Here is a 20,135-nt window from a genome sequence, read left to right on the forward strand (position 1 = left end):
GGAAAGAGGTCTGGTTAAGTCAGTGGTTCTCAAGTACAGTCCTCCCCCCCGGAATGTTTTATATATATCTCCATATATAAAACACCTGATTCAGTTCATCAGCTTGTTTAGTGTGTTAATTAAGGAACATTTCAAGTATTCTGGCAGGAGCCTGATGAGTGGAATCAGGTGTTTCATATTAGGAGACATCTAAAACAATCTGGTAGGGGGCCCGAGGAATGGAGTTGAGAGTGGGTTAAGTGATAGTTACGTTCTGTGTGATCGAATAAGCACTCCGGTGGTAGCATGTCTGCCACAGGTCAGGTTTTTCTGTACTGCAAATGGGAAAGAGTCAGGTTCAGTTCAACAGCTTTGAACACGAATGGCTGTGAAATGCTGATCTCCTGGAGGACAGAGAGGATCCTAGCAATCTGGAACACGTAGATTAGAGGTCTTCACGGGTCCACTTAGATCCGAAAACCCGAGGTCTGACCCGAGACCCGATCGGGTTCGGGTCTAAAAGTTTCACATGTGCCTCGGACACGGGTCGGGTACAATAATAGCGGCATCGGGTCTCGGGTAATTTAAAAATGAATGTGTTTTTTCTGAACGGACCCGAGTAGACCCGAACTCTCTCACCTGTGTGCGTCAATGTCCTTTTCAAACCTTTCATCTGTTTGCCAAGAGCGCTTGCGACATTGTGTGGTTGTCGGAAGGTTCACTTTCGTTGAGACAAACATGTCAGTCAATTATAAATGTACATTTTAGCGGTTACGTTGGTGTCGTCGTCAGATAACAAAGTAAAACGAATGGAGCAGCTCGCCAAATTGGTGCAAGGCCACCAGAGTTTCTTTCTGTCAGACTGCTGCTCGTGGGTCTGCAGAATGCACACACGTCAGTGCCGTTTACATTTGGTTCCAGTCGGGTTAAAAAAAAAAATTCACTAGTTCGGGTCGGACTCGGGTGTAATTTTCTCGGGTTTGTCTCGGGTCGGGTCTTTCTTTAAATTTTTTTTATTTATGCACTGTAACGTGTTCCCTGTGTCCCTGTGTTTTGTGATACTTGTGTTTTGATTTATACTCATGTCTCTGTGTACCTGTGTTTACTTGTGTGCATGTATACCCTTGTTCCTAGTGTAGCTCCCGGTGTTAATTAGTGTCTCCGCCCCCTTGTTTGTAACCATGGATATTCATTGTGATCATGCTTCTCCCCTTGTGTGTTGTCCTAGTTACTGATTGTTTCTGCTCTGTCATTGGTCTTGGTCATTCATATATACCCTGCTCGTTCATTCTGTGTTTGTAGTTTGTTGTTTGATGTCGCAGTCCCTTGTGTGTTCCCTAGCTCTTGGTTTTTGCTTTGTTTACACTTTTTATGGAATAAACTGCATTTGGATCCGCATCTTGCCTCATCGTCTCGTCTCACCTGGTCTCAGCTGTGACATGCACGTCGGGTTCGGGTATGAAGTGATTCGGGTCAATTCGGGTCGGGTACATTTCTTTGGACCCGAGAAGACCTCTAACGTAGATGCGGTCCTGGAGCCACTGCAGAAGGTCCTTAACAATCTGGAACACACAGATGAAGGTCCTTTGAAGTAAACTTTTTCACCGCCAGCATTTTTCATGATTTTCACAAAAGTTTAATGCCTTCCAGAAAATGCTCCTTTTTAAATATATAAACATCTTTTTCTTTTTTCTTTAAGCCTTTACATTCCCTTCGAAACATAGGCCATTGATGAATCGCCTCCATCCCAGCCTGTCTTGGGCCATCTTTTCAAGCAGTTGCCACGTCAGCCCCTCCTTCTTAATCTCTTGCTCTGTGCTTCTCCTCCAGGTGTTCTTGGGACGACCTCTTCCTCGTTTGCCTTGTGGGTTCCATGTCAGTGCCTGTTTGGTTATTGCCATTTTGTTTCTTCTCATTGTATGCCCAATCCAGATCCACTTTCTCCTTTTTATCTGTATTTCTATTGGTTCCTGGTTGGTGAGTTCCCAAAGCTTGATGTTGTTTATTGTGTTTGGCCAGAAGATCCCAAGGATGCGTCTTAGGCAGTGGTTCATGAATGTCTGCAGCTTACTAATGATGGTAGTATTGTTCTTCCATGTTTCTGATCCGTACAACAGTACGGATTTAACATTGGTGTTGAAGATTTTTAGCTTTGTCCTGAGAGAGATATTTTTTGTTTTCCAGATCTTGATTAGTATGTTGAATGCTGCTCTAGCTTTTCCGATTCTCGTCGTTACGTCATCTTCTGACCCACCATCCACAGCTATCACACTTCCCAGGTAGGTACATTTTTTGACCTCTTCGAGAGAGTGGCCTGCGAGTTTTATGGTATTCATGTTTTTGTGTTTATCCGCATGATTTTGTTTTTTGGCCCATTTATTTTGAGTCCAAGCTCAGCAGCAGTTTTTTCCAGCTGTGTTGTCTTGTCCTGCATCTGTTGGTATGTATGTGAGAGCAGTGCTATGTCATCCGCGAAGTCTAGATCATCAAGTTGTTCCGTCAGACTCCACTGAATGCCATTCTTTTTATTGTTGGTTGTTTGTTTCATAATCCAATCTATACGTAAGAGGAAGAGGAATGGAGACAGAAGGCAGCCCTGTCTTACACCCGTGAGCACTTTGATCTTTTCATATGTAACTCCCTGTTGGTGAACTTGGCAATGCATACCCTGGTATGTGTTCTTGATGATGTTTACATACTTTGGAGGGATGCCATAGTGCGCCATGATATATAAACATATAATATATAAAATAAAAGAACAGACCCTCTGCTTTCAAACAAAAAAATCTGTTTCATCCTACCTTCATGTGTTCTGTTTTTATCACCTCTCAAATATGTGTAGGTTTAATCAAAAACAGCAAATTTTGAGCAAAAAGCTGAGATAATTCCATTTTTTTGAAGGACTTTTGATAGAGATCAGATGCAGAGCGATCTTTAAAACATACACGGACTTACAACTGTTTGCCCTAGGGCAATACTTCCGGTTTTTATAAGTTGCGGAAGAGCGCCACCTGGTGGATAATAGCGGTATTGCAGATTGACGAGATATCTCGTCAATGGCGGGGAAAGAGTTAAGGTTTGCTCTCCTGAGCTTCACCTTCTTGTAGGCATTGGTGATTGCCTTTCTGGACGAAGCTCGGAACATGGTGTGATCCACTATGTATTAGGACACACAGGACAGTAACTCCTAATTAAATCCTACCACATGGGCTGAAGATTCAGAACTGGAGGTTGATCTGTTTCATTCTTTGTTGTGAAACTCAGAACGAGGAGCTGTAAAATCTTAAGGAGAGGTTCAGAAACTTGGTTGGTTTTTGTGATCTGTTAGTGTCTCTCTCAGGGGGAGACTCAGAGCTTGGGTGCTCTGTTTCAGTAAAAAAGTCTGTTGTATTTCCTGGAACAAGCAAAAGCTGATTTTTACTCTTAGTGAATATTAATTTTGGAACCTTCCTGTGGGAAAAGTCAACTACTCTATAAGATTTTGGCTGCCCTGCAGGAAATGTCTTGTGGGCCATGTTCAGGCATGAAAACGGGTCAGGGGTGAAAAAGGTGAGAAGGGTGCTCGAGAGGCGATGTGGCCTCTGTAAACATTTGACTAGTAGTAACCGAAACAGTGTTTAATTAAATGGGTGGATACATGTGCAAAGCTGTAACTGGTTGCATGCCCTTACTATTTTACGTCTGCAATATGTAAAATAATCTGCCATAATCTGACCATCAGTCGCAAGGCCATACAATTTTAAGTTGGCCTTGGAATAGGGTGGACCTGAAGGCCTACATGTAATTTGAAATTACTTAATTTTACAACGTAGTAGTGGTTAAATGAATTACATTATGGTTTTTGAATCATGGGTTGAATAATTTTCAGATGAGGGAAAAAGTGATGTGGGAAAATAAAATAAGAACAAATCAAGACATTACAAGCATATAAAATCGAAAAGGACAAAGTAGCAGTATTGATTAGGTAAAGAAACAGTATCAAATTAATATAACCCTGTTTTTTAATATATAAATTAATATAATTGATCTTTTAAAGCTATAAAAGTGATTTTCCTTTTGTCTTCTGTAGTTTTATTTACATAACTCAAACATAAACATTTCTTATAAAACGAACTGTCCCTTTAACAACGGAGAAGCGATCTATACACTGACACATGATCAACTTCTCAAGGGCGATTTATGGTCGTGCGTGGGTCCTACGGCGTAGCAGCGACGGCGTAGGTTCCGCGTCGGTTTTCATTTATACTTGTGCGTCGCCGTCCGCGTCGACGTGCAAACACACGCGAAACCGCTGGTTGGCAGTAATCACGCGTGTAACCACAGTAGCAGCAGAAGTCATCACAGAAGAAGAAGCTAAGCAAGTAAACCCACAAACGAAGAAGAAATAGCAACTTGATAAAATGCAGCCTGATAAAATGGCGCCGCACTATGGCGACTCGGTGATGCTCTGTGTTTGTTTGGTTTACTTGTTGTTTTGTTTATTTTTGAAAACCTGCGATGGACTCATCCAGTATGACAGAGTCGAACTTATCCATATACGAGACAATCTGCCGGTTTCACATTCATTTGAGCCTGATTCACACCCTGGTTTCCCATGGAAATACCCAAAACATCGGCCGAGGAAGAGAGGTAAGCGAGGAGGAGCATTGGTTTGGTTAAGACACCGGGGGCATCGGCCTGCCCTCCCGAGCCTCACTCTCTCCAACGTCCGCTCGCTATCAAACAAGAAGGACGAGCTTACTGCCCTTATTCTTTCTCAACGGGATTTTAGGGATTGTTCTGCCATTTGCCTGACTGAAACCTGGTTGCACGAGTATATTCCTGATTCCGCATTACAACTGGATGGTTTTATCTTACACCGGGCGGATCGTACCAGTGAATCCTTTAAGCAGCGCGGCGGCGGTGTTTGTGTTTACACTAATCAGAATTGGTGTACGAACACCATAACTCTGTCTAACAACTGCTCGCCAGATTTGGAATATCTCACAGTTAAGTGCATCCCCTTTTACTCACCAAGAGAAATCTCCTCTGTCATACTGTGTGTTGTTTACATCCCTCCGAGTGCTGTGGCAACGTCAGCGATACAGCAGTTAGCCGATCATGTCTTCACCATGGTAAATTCTAACCCGGATTCTACGATCGTGGTGTTGGGAGACTTTAACCACGTATCTATGAAAAAAGCTCTTCCTAGATACAAGCCTCAAATTCATATTCCCACCAGGCTGGATAAAACATTGGACCAGTGTTATTCCTCCATTCCAGAGGCATACCAAGCCTTAATCAGACCCCCGATTGGTGAGTCTGATCACAACACTGTATTTCTTGTTCCTAAATATCGACAGAAACTCAAAACAATTGAACCAATGACAAAGAGGGTACGGCTGTACTCCCCCCCGGCCATAGACATGCTTCAAGATTGCTTTGATATTACTGACTGGAGTATTTTTGAGCATGATGACATTGACATTTTTACTGACACTGTAATGTCTTATATACATTTTTGTGAGTCTGTGTGTATTCCCATAAAAACTGTCATAAGCTACAGTAACAACAAGCCTTGGTTTAATAATGATGTAAGGCGTTTATGCAGGGAGAAGAATTCTGCATTTAGAGATGGTGATAAACAGCATTATAGACTCCTTAAATATCATCTACAAAAGGCTATTAAAATGGCTAAAGCCTCATATAGAATAAAACTTGAAAATAAGCTCCAAGCCCAAGACATAAAGGGCGTCTGGCAGGGCCTGCAGTCAATCACTGATTACAAGATCAAGCACCATGTTTTAGACGGCGATCCATCCCTCCCGGAGAGGCTTAATGATTTTTACTGCAGATTTGAGTCCAGTGAAGTTCAGACAAACTCTCTCAGCTCCCCCCATCTAGGTCTGGCTGATTACTCCCCCCCCCCATCAATTTCAGAGCATGATGTTAGGAGGTTGCTTCAACATCAGAACATCAGGAAAGCAGGGGGGCCTGATGGAATTACCCCAGCTATGCTGAGGAGTTGTGCAGACCAGCTTACTCCCATACTCACTTATATCTTCAACTGGTCTCTCATTTCCTCAATAGTACCTGCTTGCTTTAAATCAGCTATGATTATTCCAGTGCCTAAGAAGAAAAACATCACCTGCCTTAACGATTACAGGCCTATTGCACTCACATCTGTTGTTATGAAGGTGTTTGAGCGCTTAGTCTGTAGGAGCTTAGCGCACATTACACTGGACTGTCATCAGTTTGCCTACAGGCCAAACAGGGGAGTGGATGATGCAGTGTCAATTGGTACACATTTTATTCTCCAACACCTTGAGTCTAAGAATACATATGCCCGTGTACTGTTCCTTGATTTTAGTTCAGCATTTAACACTATCATCCCTGCTAGGTTGTATAACTCTCTACTAGTCACAGGTGTTAATCCAGTACTGTGTCAATGGATCTTGAATTTTTTGTCCTGTAGGAAACAATATGTTAAAATCAATAATTATGTGTCATCAACCAGGGTCCTCAATATTGGGGCCCCACAAGGGTGTGTCCTGTCTCCACTCTTATTCTCTTTTTATACAAATGACTTTACATCCAATTCAGCATCAGTCAGACTGTTAAAATTCGCAGATGATACCACTGTAGTGGGACTTATTTCTGGGGGGGATGAAACGGGTTACCGGAGTGAGGTAGAACGGCTGGTGAAGTGGTGTGAGGCTAATAACTTAATCCTCAATACCTCTAAGACGAAAGAGATGATAGTGGACTTCAGAAAGAAGGCAGTTCAGCACCTTCCCCTCTCCATCAGAGACCAGGTTGTTGAGAGGGTCTCTTCCTTCTGTTTCTTGGGTACCACGATCCACCAATCCCTTTCATGGGATTTAAACATCAGTCTCATTATAAGCAAAGCCCATCAGAGACTTTATTTCCTCCGCCAGCTGAGGAAATTTGGGATCAGCAAGGAAGGCATGACTTATTTTTACAGAGCCGCCATAGAAAGCGTGCTGACTTTTTCTATCCTGTCCTGGTATGGTAATGCGACCAGTCAGAGTAAGCTGGAGAAAGTAGTAAGCAGAGCCTCTAAGATCATTGGCTGCAGGTTGTCTACCATTGCCTCACACTACAACATCAGAATTATTAAGAAGGCGAGGAATATCATCACTGACCCCTATCACCCGGCAAATTACCTATTCACCATTCTTCCATCAGGAAAGAGGTACAGAAGTATCATCAGCAGAACATCACGCTTCAGAGATAGCACCTATCCCCAGGCAATACGCCACTTAAATATGGTCTGACGCCAGAACATTTCACATGTTTCCCTCACCACCACTCACCCTTATCTTCCTCAATCTCAATCCATATGCTTTATGGATATCTGCATCAAGCACTTTATGGACTTTGTGTAATATATGTTCATGTCTGTGTATTTTCAGGTTATTGGAAGGGGGGATATATGTGTGGGATGTGTTGTACTGTTAGTATTGTTGCATTGTTGTGAGCATACCAAGACAAATTCCTCTCAACTGTATTGTTGAAATGGCTAAATAAATAAATCTTGAATCTTGAACTTGTTGTGTATAATTTGAGAAGACCAGCAATGATGGAAGTAAATAAACAGCGACTTATGTTTCAGTTTGAGTTAAATCACTCCTCAACTTGGCTCATCTTTGTTTTCACCGTCTCAAACGGAAATACCTATGACGCAGTTTTTTTACCTGACGGGAGGGGTTCTGGTGGACCAATCACAGCGCTTACGGTCTGCGTAGAGCCGACGCGCTGTTAGAAATTTTGTGAGGTGCGCGTCAGGCTACGCAGAGCTATGCACAGGCTACGGATAGCCTACGCCGTAGCTACGCTGTAGGACCTACGCACGACTATAAATCGCCCTTCACTTATAATAAACTACTGTTTTTATGAGAATTCTTGCAGAGACTGTGGTATTACAATATAGTTTGTATATCTCCTGTCTAGACCAAAGAAATTATGTATTTGCGTGATTTTTGAAACGCGTTTCAGTGCGTGGGCTTTGGAGTTTGTGCGCGTAAGCGCACCGAAAGCAGTTCACTTTGTTGCTCAAATAGCCTAAAATCGCTTAAATGTTACTGTAAACGGTAAACTTTTTCAGTAACAGTATTAGTAATAGTATGTTCTTATTACAGCATTTCGGCAATATTTCGGCAGTTTAAGTACTTACAGTCGTAGATTAGTAAACCAATGTGACTTACAAGCGAGTATGTCCATCATTAGTTCCAATCCATTCCAACAAAAAATCTTTTAGGCAGAGGTGGAAAGTAACGAATTACATTTACTCACGTTACTGTAATTGAGTAGTTTTTTTGTGTACTTTTACTTTTTTGAGTAGTTTTTAAAATCTGTACTTTTACTTTTATTTAAGTATGTTTTGTTTAAAGTATTGTACTTCGCTACATTTTAAATCATATCCGTTACTGAGTAAATTTGTTTTTTAAAAAGCAAGGTGATAAAGACGCGCAACGGATAATTGATGGGCGGGGGCCACGGGGGAACGCGCAAAAAGAACCATGGAGACGGACAAGACAGGCGCGCGCTAATGCAGACCCGCCTCAGTCAAATCTTATGAAAGAAACTCCTGGTCATATTTAAGCGACCACTGACGCGAAGCGAGTGTTTCATTTCTATGAAAGGTAGGATTCATGCTCTTGAGTACGAAATTGCCACCTGGTTTTTACCGCTCATATGCACGACGCGTTTTTAATACAATGCGCATTATCCTCCGCAGTCTAGCAGCTTTGCGTCAAGTCAAACACAACTTCAGAACGTCCTCGAGAATGCGCAGGTCATGAGAGAGAGAGAGAAAGAGAGAGAGAGAGAAAGAGAGAGAGAGAAGAATAAAGGTCTGACATCAGGTACCCAGCTAGAAGACAATAAACGTGTCAAATGTATATAGACATGGCACTCATCTCATTATATGCTCATTTAAACTATATATAGTTTAATAAAATAATGTGTTACCAGCAATACATCAATTACAACTTTACTATAGTGATTTTATTTACTAGCTGCTGACCATCTTCAAAAGTGCATAACTCACATATAAAAATCATTAAACATTTCCATAAACGTTTCTTACTTTAAAAAAGCTTTTTATTTTATTAACTTTTTGTTATTGCTATTAAATTGAAAAGATGTTCCTACAATTAAAAACAACTAGTTTGAGATTTATATTTCCTTGTCGTTTTTGAACTATACTAGAAATCTCCACCTCTCCCCGCTGTAAAAAAGTAACTTTTACTCTGAGTAAAGTTAAAATGAGTTACTTTTTACTTTTACTTGAGTAGATTTTTAGACAAGTAACTTTACTTTTACTTAAGTAAAATATTATTAAAGTAACTTTACTTTTACTTGAGTACAATATTTTATTACTTTTTCCACCTCTGCTTTTAGGTCACTTTGCAATGTCAGTCTGTGTATATATGTTGTTTTAATTGATTGATGCCTTAGAATTCTACAGTTATAGTTTTACAGCGTTTTCTGTTGACTCTCGTGGTACTTTGATGTCACCTGCCTGCCTGTCGGTTTTGCAGCGCAGCAGGAGCTCAAACAAACCTAATGTCTGGAATACATGTTGGATGACGGCGGAGGGCGCGTCAACAAACAACGCGCGCATACCCCCTCTCCTTCCCAAAAATGTTTTCTCATCGAATCTACACAATTCACGTGGGTCATCTTTTTGGCTTCAAAACGGCGAATTTCGCCGAAAGGTGAGGGATTTTCATGCCTGCATGTTCTTCTTCCAATAGCCCCAAGGCCAAAAGCTAACATCTATCTCTCCTTGTCCTAATCCAGTGCAATCATGGCTCTTAAACTTTGCTACCTCTTACAATTACAGCAGCCCATAATCCAAGTGGCTTCCATTTTCCTGTGAGGTTTAAAAAGAGCCGCGCTCAGGGTAGATCACTGCCCACCCAGCAAAATCTGGTTGAAAAGATGTCGAAACGATGACTTCTCCAGACGTCGTAATGACGTGAAATTCTGGTTGAAAAGTGAACAGACGTGTTTTTCATGTCGTTGAAAAGACGTCTATAAAAGGGCTAAATTTCTATATTATTTCCTATGTCTTTCCAAGGGTTTAACCTCATTTTGAGAATGTATTATATAATATTAATTATACTATTATTAGGCTAATAATTATCTCAAAATAGGACAGCTAACAGAAAGGCAATGCGAATTTATATGTCAAATACACATATGACATGAATATTTCATCTATTGGTTTATTGTTTTTTTCAGCCATAATATATCCCTCACCTGGCATTACCTTCATGATCAGTTATCCTTGTTGTCCCACTTTTTGACTGCTTTCTAATGGCACAGAAAACCTTTTGTGTTCTACTATTTATACCAGAAACTGCCTTTCACATGCATACGATCTGAGATAGGCATACATACATGGAATTGTTTTAAAATTCAAATTACTATAACAAATACGTGGGAAAAATGTGGGCATACTGCGTGGGACCACTGGGCATTCTATGGGCAAACTGTGAGCACATATCTGTGTCTTAAAACCCATAAAAGCTGTTCATTCCTTAAAGTACAAAATAAGCTTGGCTGAATAATTAGTCTTGTTGAAAGTAGCAGTAACAAAAAAAGACAAACTAAAAATGTTTAACATACATTTCTTTTACCCCTGTGTATAAAAATGTTAAAGGGGTACTTCACCCAAAAATGAAAATTCTGTCATCATTTACACACTCTCATGTTGTTACAAACACGCATAAATTTCTTTGTTCTGATAAACACGAAGGCAGATATTGTGAGAAATGTTTGTAACCAAACTGTTTGTGTAAACAATGACAGAATTTTTCTTTTTGGGTAAACTACCCCTTTAAGAAAATGTAGGAAATTTAGCTTGTGGATTGAATATTAAATTACTTTTATTTAACCACAAAAAACCACTTATTACTAAACAGAAAAACCAGGTCCAAGAACAATATGTCTCCTCATGGGCAACAGTTGATATTTTCTTGTCCGATTCTTTCTTCATCCTGCTCTCGGTCACTCCAGGTGTGTTGTCCTGGTTGCTTTATGGTTACAGCATCTAAGAAAGAACATAAAAAAATTAAATGTTAACATTAAAAACAGGGGTTGTCTTAACAAAAAGTAAAGCATGATCAATCCAATTAGGTACACTAATATTAAAAGGAATTTATATTTTATTTTACCTTTGTTATTTAGTCCCAATTATGTATTGCTATACTCAGGGCCGCCTTAACCTAATGTGAGGCCCCGGGGCTAAGAGGTTTTGTAGGCCCCCCTTTCCCTCGATTTATAGTCTCATTTTTTTTAAGTGCAATATCTAGGTAATCTACATCACAAAATGCATTAGTTTCTTTTGAGACATACAACAGTGAGTTTTTCCTCTTTGAGCCAGAAAACACCATAATATCATTATTAACATTCAATTCAATTCAATTTTATTTATATAGCGCTTTTCACAAGTGTTAATTGTTGCAAAGCAGCTTTACATGAGAAGATGTAGAGGAGAACACAGAAAATCAATAGATAATATAAGAAGTAGAGAAAGCGGTTAAACCGTACAAGCGAGCGTATTAATAATGTAACGTATACAGTAAAGTGCTAAGTTAAGCCAAAGTTGGCTGACTCTCCCTGGGACGAAAAACCCCCCTAGGAAAAAACCCAATGGGAAAAACTCCTAGAAGGACAAAAACCCTTGGGAGGAATTAATATATATTTATATATATATACATACGGTAGGGGTAGGAGGCGGGTAAGCGAATTAAACTGGTTTAGCCGGTGGTCGTTGGTCGGGCATCGGCTGGTCATCACGTTGAAGGACAGCCAGTGGATCAGTGGTGCGATGATCTTCACAGCAACAGGAACTGGGTCTGTTTGTCTCATTGTCCTCGTGGTCGAGGACAAGACAGGGAGAGAAAAACATATCACTGAGCCTACTTGAGCATAAACAGAAGACACTTTATTTAACAACCACACACAGCAACTTGTGGTGATAATAAAACCAAAATGTGTGAAAGTATATATGTTTATAAGCTTTATGTTTATATAGTTTTTGGAATATACAAATTTGCAGAAAATTGCCACTCACTAACTAAATGCTCACAACAGTTTTAAAAATATAAGAAGTTAAAGTTAATTTTAAAGTGAAAATGCATTAATGATAACAAAAGATAAGTCTTTATAGACAGAATCTTGTTTTGTAATCAGTTATTTATCTTGTAGGCTATTGAAGATATAGTATGCATTGTATTTAGTATTTATGCATACATAACTATGTAAAACGACAATGAATATGCACAAGACATGGAACAGGGAACATACCTGTATATAAGATCTTTAGATAATGAGATTATAATGGTGCTATCAGGGGATGATCATTTGAGATGGTCTTGTCGCTCTTTACTTTCTTAGATTTGCACCTTTACCGTTGCGTCTCTTTCTCGTCTTTCTTGAACAGATGTGTGTACTGTGAGCTGACGTCACGTCAAACTATATCGCTCCAGCAGCTGCGCACGCGTCACTGATATAAACGCGAGTAAACTTAAACTTTATAACAACTAACAGCATTATGTGCGGGAACTCCTTTCTTAATTTAGCGGCACAGTTGCTTGTTCACGGTTGGAGAGAATCGGCATTCCAGAGACTCAGCTGAACGAGCACAGAGAGAGCGAACGAGTGAGCGCGCGCACGAAAGAGAGAGAGACCTGCACCTCACTGGTGCTTATTATGAAATTTCAGAAATTATTCTTTCATTTTGTTGGTGGATTATTTCCCGTTTCTCTGTCACACTCAATCTAACGTGCAGGAATGTCAAGTTGACAACGCGCACTTAATTACATTACGCGGAATAAAAAATATGTTACGTCTGACATTTACATTACGCGGAATAAAAAATATGTTACGTCTGACATTTTATTTCACGTTAAGTTACAATGGACCAGCAGTCATTTAACGTGCAATTAGAGTGATTGACAGAAGACCGGACAAGTTACAAAACAATATGACCTTTTAAGCTCATCATGAACGCAAACTTGGGAGGCGGCGGAGGCCCTTGAACTTGGGAGGCCCCTGGGCTTCAGCCCAGGTAAGCCCGTGCATTAAGGCGGCCTTGGCTATACTCCATTTAAATACTTAAAGCGATGCTTCAGACAGATTTTAAAATTACCCCATGATGTACTCACACTCAGTAACTCGAGATACACATGTTCAGACGAACACATTTGGAGTTATTTTAGTAAATGTCCTTGCTTTTAGTAAGAAAAGATAATGTTTTAAACTTTATAAACTATAATAACTAGTTTCCGGTAAACATTTGAATATGGATTACCTCTGTGAAGGATGAATGCGCTTTATTGAGGTTTAAAGTCAGAAGTTGTTCCCTAATTGTTGTTTTCTACCATTATAAAGCTTTGAAGCGCAAGTAAAAAAGGGACTATTTACACTTGGTATTAAGATATGCTGTTGTCGATCGGATCACAAGTGAACAATGCTAAAGATAGGTGTAAATGATGTTCAAAACATCTTGAGCTCGTCCACTTTTGACCACATTCAGAGGTAGTTGAAAACACTTTTTGATCAGATTGCTTTTGTAGTGTAAGCGCATGTGGTAGAATGTGTTCCAACAGCCACAAGAGAACATCAAAGAAAGCTTTTACATGTAAATGTACAAAACACTGTGCAGCATGTTTACTTGCAAGCAGCGGACTCTGACATAATATTAGTTGAGTCCATTTAAACCCGTCATTACTCCTGCTCATGTTTAAATGACAGCCCACAGTATCCACAGACCATCCCCTCAAAGTAATCAGGAGAGTAGAGGTTGAAAGTGGACAAAACTGACGGATTTAAATACCAGGTGTAAAGAGAATGTGTCCCTCTCATCCACTTATGATCTGAACGGAAAAAAAAACTAAATACCAAGTTTAAACAGCCCCAAAAACACAATCTCTTAACCAAAGTGTGTCATTCTGCTTATAAAAGAAATGTGCATGCAGTGAGCAAAGACGTTTCTCATGATGATGACGACTCACCTTCATGGATTCAGTCTTGCATAAGCCATGTGACACGGAACAGGCATTTGCAGAAATACTGATAGGAAAGGAAAAAAACTGAAGTTAGTTTCAAGTTAGACAACTGTTCCCATATTTATCAAGCTTTTGATAGTGCCATTTTTATCTTAAGTACTAAGAATTCATGAAATATACTCCTACTTTCAAACTTAAGGATAAAAGCAAGTTGTCAAATTTCTTAAAGCTAAGAATCACTCTTAGAGGCTTTTCACACCAAACACATTTATGGCAGTTGCAGACACCTTTTTTAAACGATGTTCTATGGGCAGGGAGCGTTTGCACACTGTTTAAATACACGCTTTTAAAGGAGCGCTGAGAGCGGAAAAGCAGCCGACGTCATTCGCATCTTTCTATTGTCCAATCGAATGGGGGGAGAGGCGGGCCTTACGGTGTGGTGAGGGAAGTTTACAGTTGCTTTGAAGAACCGGACTCCACTCGCTCACTCTCTCCTGCGTGTTTGTGTACCTCTCACCCTCAAACAAGGTCAGAGCAAGCGCCCTCTTTTTAAAGTTTCTGCTAATATGACAGTTAACAGCAAGAGAGTGCTCACGCTTCAATATTTGATTGACAAGACAGCTGACTCGGTGGTTGCCTAACAATATGAAAATCCACGTCATACTGCTCTTTTTTAAAAAAGGCAGTGCATCGCGCCTTGCGTTTCCAAGCGTTTAAAGCGCGTTTGGTTCTATTAGCCCCTTACTCTCCCAATTATTTAAAACAGCTCAAAAGGTCTCTCAAGTGGGAGTTTCCAGTAGGGGCTTGTGATGGCACTGATGAGAGCGACGTGCGCAACTCCACGAGCTAGGGGGTTGAGGACTGTGCAGTGTTTTATTTGTATTTATTGCTAATGTTATATCATAGATTATTTACTGACAACTACATAACTAATATATTTACATTTAATACAGATGCCTGAAAAGTAAAACAAGATGAGTATACTTATGATTAAAGAATGATTCTACAGCTCTAGAAATATGACATCAAACACGGAACAGGAAAGGAGATTCCTGTGGCAGACACCCTCTCCAGAAAGTCCATAGCAACAAAACATGACAATCTCAGCAAAGATATGGACATGTAGATTCACTTCATTATAAAAACTTACCAGTCAGTGACACAAAGCTGCAACAGATCCGTACCGAGGCAGTTTTCAGCAGCTCAGATAGATGATCTTGGATGGATGGCCTGCAAAGAGGAGACAATTTCCCACATACATTATTGACTTCTAAGACAAACTTTTATTGACCAGTGAAGATAAGAAAAATAGTCATATCTGACACAGAAAAGATATGCGCACACGCCGAGAAGTCTAAGCATAAAATGTTATTCTGGCTAGGAATGTGTAAGCAGATAGAACACATGATCGAAAGATGCAGTACTTGCCTGGTGCAACATAATTCAAATACCAAGGAACCTATGAATCCTAATGAAATACCAATCAGACCATGGCAGGTATTAGCTTCAGACCTCTTCACCTGGAACAATGAAGAATACATTACTCTAACCATTTCTTCCAATTAGACAAACTTAACACTACTATGGCTGCCACTGTCATCAGCAAGCTTAGTCACTTTCGCAAGACATGGCATAAATTAAAAGGTCCACAATATCAACGCAAAGAGTTTGAAGACTTAGCAAAAACATTAAGTTTCACATATTGGCCCTCATGACTGATCCCTATCTCAGTTTGATAGAGTATAAGAACACACCTGTTGACAACCTCTTCATGTCTCCAGCCCAGCTCATCATGAGTCGCAGACCGTGATCCATACTGCCAAACACAAACCAGCAGCTCCTACCAGAGATTGTCAGTTTCACAGAGGCATGCTACAATGGAGTAAACAGCAGCATCAGAAAAAGTATTATTATCCATGCCAATACATAAAAATCCCATCATGTTTTGCAGTTCAGAGGGTCAAGTGTAGTGCAGAAACTATCGCCATGTTCTTTGCACAAACGAAGAGCCCACGGAAGATGTACACACATCTGCGGCTGTAAGGGTGGAAGAACAGAACACCAATACCTCACCAATGCCTCAGGTACATGCTGAAGTACCAGCACAGCATTCAAAGGCAATGAGATCCAGCCCATAAAATACCAGACCAGATCATGCAGTGCGACCAAGAGTAATTCTTGATTTGATTCATGCATGCAGAGTGAGAGACAGCACCAATAAATTCTTATATATCATATAATACTTAATATTTACAAAGACAGACTATAAAACTTATTAAAAGCTTTATTTTATTTTGTTTTTATTTAGAATTGTTAGAATTAATCGCCAAATTGTTACCTTTTGTGCAAACGAGAAAGGCTTTCGTTTAGTTAACGTGCACATTTAATGTGTCTGCACGTTACACATGCATTTAGAAGGAGAGCGTAGCTGAGCTTGGTCATAGTATTAGATGCTGCAACAGACATAAATAGAAAATATAGCTGCAAGCAGCAATGCCGGGGTCAAGCCAAAAAGGGCACAGAGAAAAGTAAAGTTGAATTCGGATGAGCAGTTTAAAGAACCTAGGAAAATCTCTTGATTTCAGACTAAATAATATTACAGTTATCAGCAAAAAAGCTGTGTTTTCATTCAGTGTAATCTCTCCCTCTCTTCTCGAGGAGCATTGACAACTAGAACACTGAAGAAAATGTGAGTGGTGCTTGCAGTGGCAATTCTCAGCTCACAAAATGTTACAGTGGTGTTAATGAGTCGAAAGACACCACCCCCATGTCTCTACGATGTTCTGATGCAGAGATATAGCTCTTGTAAAAAGGGTTGATAAGGTATCCTAATTGGTTGCTAAGGAGTTAATTGGCATGCACCAATGATCTCCAAGCCATAAAAGTAATAATACATGATGACCCAAGATTTTAGATGTACTGTTGGAGTAGTTTTAGGCAAAAATACCATATTTCTATCTCAAAACCACTAGGTGGCGCAATGACAAAGTTGTGCATGCAACCTCAGGTCATAACTGTGTTACATCTAGCCAGTTTTATGACTATACACTTTAGTTTAGTGAAGAAACAGTTGTATGACCATAGGGTGGCTTGATTTCAAAGGTTTTGTTCAATTATAAGGCCAACTAGTGGTGCAAGCATACAATTTTTTTTGTGTAGCCTCAGACTGTGGTCGTACATCAGCGTATCAAATATGGTGAAAAAATCTCTTTTCGTTACGAAGTTATAACCGTTTATGTGTAAAAAACACAAAATGTAAAGGTAATTTTACGTTTTTTGCAATTTTCGGCCATTTCTGATGAAAATTTTAATATAACGCCTATAGAACTTTTTGTTCAGAAGGTAAGGTAAGTTTCTTCCTATGGTGTTTTCGAGTCGATCAGAATAACGCTCGCGGAGATATTTGCGCGGGTTTGTTAAGTACTTTTTTTTGCTGCGCAGGGTAAATTATAAGGTGAATTCTGGCATGTTTGGTATTGTTGGACTTAGCAACTATTCAGGACTCTAAAAAATCAAGTCCCGTGAAAATACGTTGATCACAGCCAAAGTTATAAGCATGTACAACATTCGTATGACCACTAGGTGGCGCTGTGACGAAACTCTGCATGCCCCCTCAGTTCCTGACTGGCATCACAACTACCAAGTGTGGTGTCAATAGACATAAGATTGGCGAAGATACACACAAAAACCTGTTTTTTTGCGCTCTACGTAAAATTTGTTGACGCGCTATACGAAAACGGAATGGTTTATCAAAATTCTTTTAATAACTTTTTGCCGTGAGTGTCTCTAGATGCTACATACCGTTTTTCGTGGCAATTGGGCAAAAGCTCTAGGACAAGTTCGCAAAAGTAGGTTTTATGAATAAATCAAAATGGCGGAACATTTTTCATGACGGAAAATGACAACATAGGGTCCAATCGAATTGTCTTGAGCCAAGGAATCAGAGGAAACAAGAATTTAGTGCTTAGGACTTATGGGTCAGAAGTTATAAGCAAATACATAAGTGCAAATTTGGACTGTTGGTGGCGCTAGCGGGTTAGAGATACAGACTTCAAATTTTTTGGACAGTCCTCTATCAGTGTGCCAAATTTCATAACTTTCCTACGTACGGTTCTATAGGCTGCCATAAACCGCAATGGCGGAGGAAGAAAAAGAAAAAGAAAACTAACAGATACAATAGGGGTCTTCGCCCATTCTGGGCTTGACCCCTAAAAAGCCGTATGTAGTTAAGCCTGACATGATTGTTTCAGTGATTTAAGTATTCCTACCACTTTAATTCAAATAATTTTCTTTCAAAAGAATGGCGATGTAATATTCACATCAGTACTAAATATTTGCGACACCAGTTTATGGCACATACAAGTTTCTTAATGGCATATGAACGCGCACCCCGGCGCATTCTCTGTCACCGTCGATGAGCGATCTTTAATGCGCGTGAACATAGAGAGCGGGGTTGTGAAAAGATCTGGTGAACCGGTTAAAATTTTATTTAGTTTAGACTTTAGTCTAAAGATTGTCGTATTGACGGCGCCGAAGGTTATGGCATAGGGCAATGGTTAAACTATACACGTATACGGAATATTTAATTAAATAAAATGTGATGTTACAATCAAAAGTTTTAATCAGAGACTTGATTCAAGAAAACCCTAAATCTAGAATAAACCTTTATTTTGTCAGAGTGGACAGCATTACATTTATTGAGTTTATTTTAAAACTGCAGATATGACCACAAACCCAGCGCGTTCTCAGGCACCACCGGTGAGCGAGTTTTAATGCGCGTAACAAAGAGAGCGGGTGGTGAAAAGACTCACGGACCTCGTGATGCGGTTAAAATTTTATTTAGTTTAAAATAAACAGGTTTTCGTCTAAAGAAGCACACAGGTCCGCTGAACACCGGACCCCGCTGTGAGACACGCAGGGGTGAGAAAGGGCGGGTGGGAGAGGAGAGCACACAGGACGGAGAAACTCCAGTCATAAACCTGATAGTCCAGAAAACTTTTTGACAGCAATAAACATGACAACATTCGCGTGACAAAAAACACACACACAGGAAATAACAACACGTTGATTGACACGTCATAAAACAAGCTCCGGACAGCCGCTGTCTAAAAGCCATAAATACGATTGTCAAAACTAGACAGCATGTACACCATTTGATTGATAGCCCCGCCCCCTGTCAAAGAGGGTCATAAATCAATCAAATTTTAACATATGCAGGTCCGCTATAACTACTTGAATGAGCTGTTCTGACCTCGAGCAAACTGTACATAAAGTCAAAGTGAGATCTGACTATTATTTCATTAGTTATAAGTATTTTATTTATCATTGCATTGAAGAGACCAACATGCTATTTCCCTTTTGAGCACTCGACTAGAGTCTGATTCTGGTGGCTGTGAAAATATGAACAAAGTAATACTTACTCTTTAGCCAATAGAAAACATCAAGACACACCAAGAAAAGAATCTGAAAGAAGTAACAATAAATATACAACAGTTATTTTTTCATTTATTTACTCGTCTACTTTAAAATGTTAATGTAATTTTGATAGGAGGAAGCTGAACAAAGCACACATAGATTGCAATACTTGGAGTAAACTTGTATTTAAAAAAAAAATTATAACGCATTTAAGAAAAAGTACAACACGTTTTTATAAAAGATATATAATAAAAGATCTCCACTAACGTTAACTGTTAGCTCACAGCTGTGCCACAGGCTCAATCAAGCTAGGCTTAAGCTGAAAAAAGCCTACATTACAATACTTGGGAGTAAACTTGCATTATAATTAACTAAACAATTTAAAATACATTTAAAAACAAGCATAACACGATTATATAGAAGATATAAAGACAAATAAAAGATTTCCATTAACTGATTAGCTCACACCGCGCGACGAGCTCGGTCAAGCTGTCAGCGCTCGAGCTAACATTACACTAACAAACGGTCAACATTCAAGTTTATAATTTATTAGTCGTATTGACATAAACTGACAACTGAATTAACATCCCTGTGAACTAATTTCAATAAAGTAACCACGAATTTAAGGAAACTTACCCCAGAATCGACCACAAAACAGAAGCACTTGTCTGAGGAGAAAATCGGTAAATCCAGAACGCGCATCTCCCGGTTTGACTA

The 20,135-nt window shown here is 39.7% G+C and overlaps 1 long non-coding RNA gene across 1 annotated transcript; it reads right to left on the reverse strand.

The window, feature by feature from the left end:
- Positions 1-10,458: 10,458 nt before the first annotated feature.
- Positions 10,459-19,554, reverse strand: LOC129450828 (uncharacterized). Its single transcript, XR_008646450.2, has 5 exons — positions 19,424-19,554; positions 15,758-15,875; positions 15,154-15,523; positions 14,010-14,067; positions 10,459-11,041 (listed from the first exon to the last, which is right to left on the reverse strand). It is a non-coding gene; the product is annotated as an uncharacterized lncRNA (long non-coding RNA).
- Positions 19,555-20,135: the final 581 nt, after the last annotated feature.

This window comes from Misgurnus anguillicaudatus, chromosome 8 (genome assembly GCF_027580225.2).
Source record: "Misgurnus anguillicaudatus chromosome 8, ASM2758022v2, whole genome shotgun sequence".
Lineage (NCBI taxonomy): Eukaryota > Metazoa > Chordata > Actinopteri > Cypriniformes > Cobitidae > Misgurnus > Misgurnus anguillicaudatus.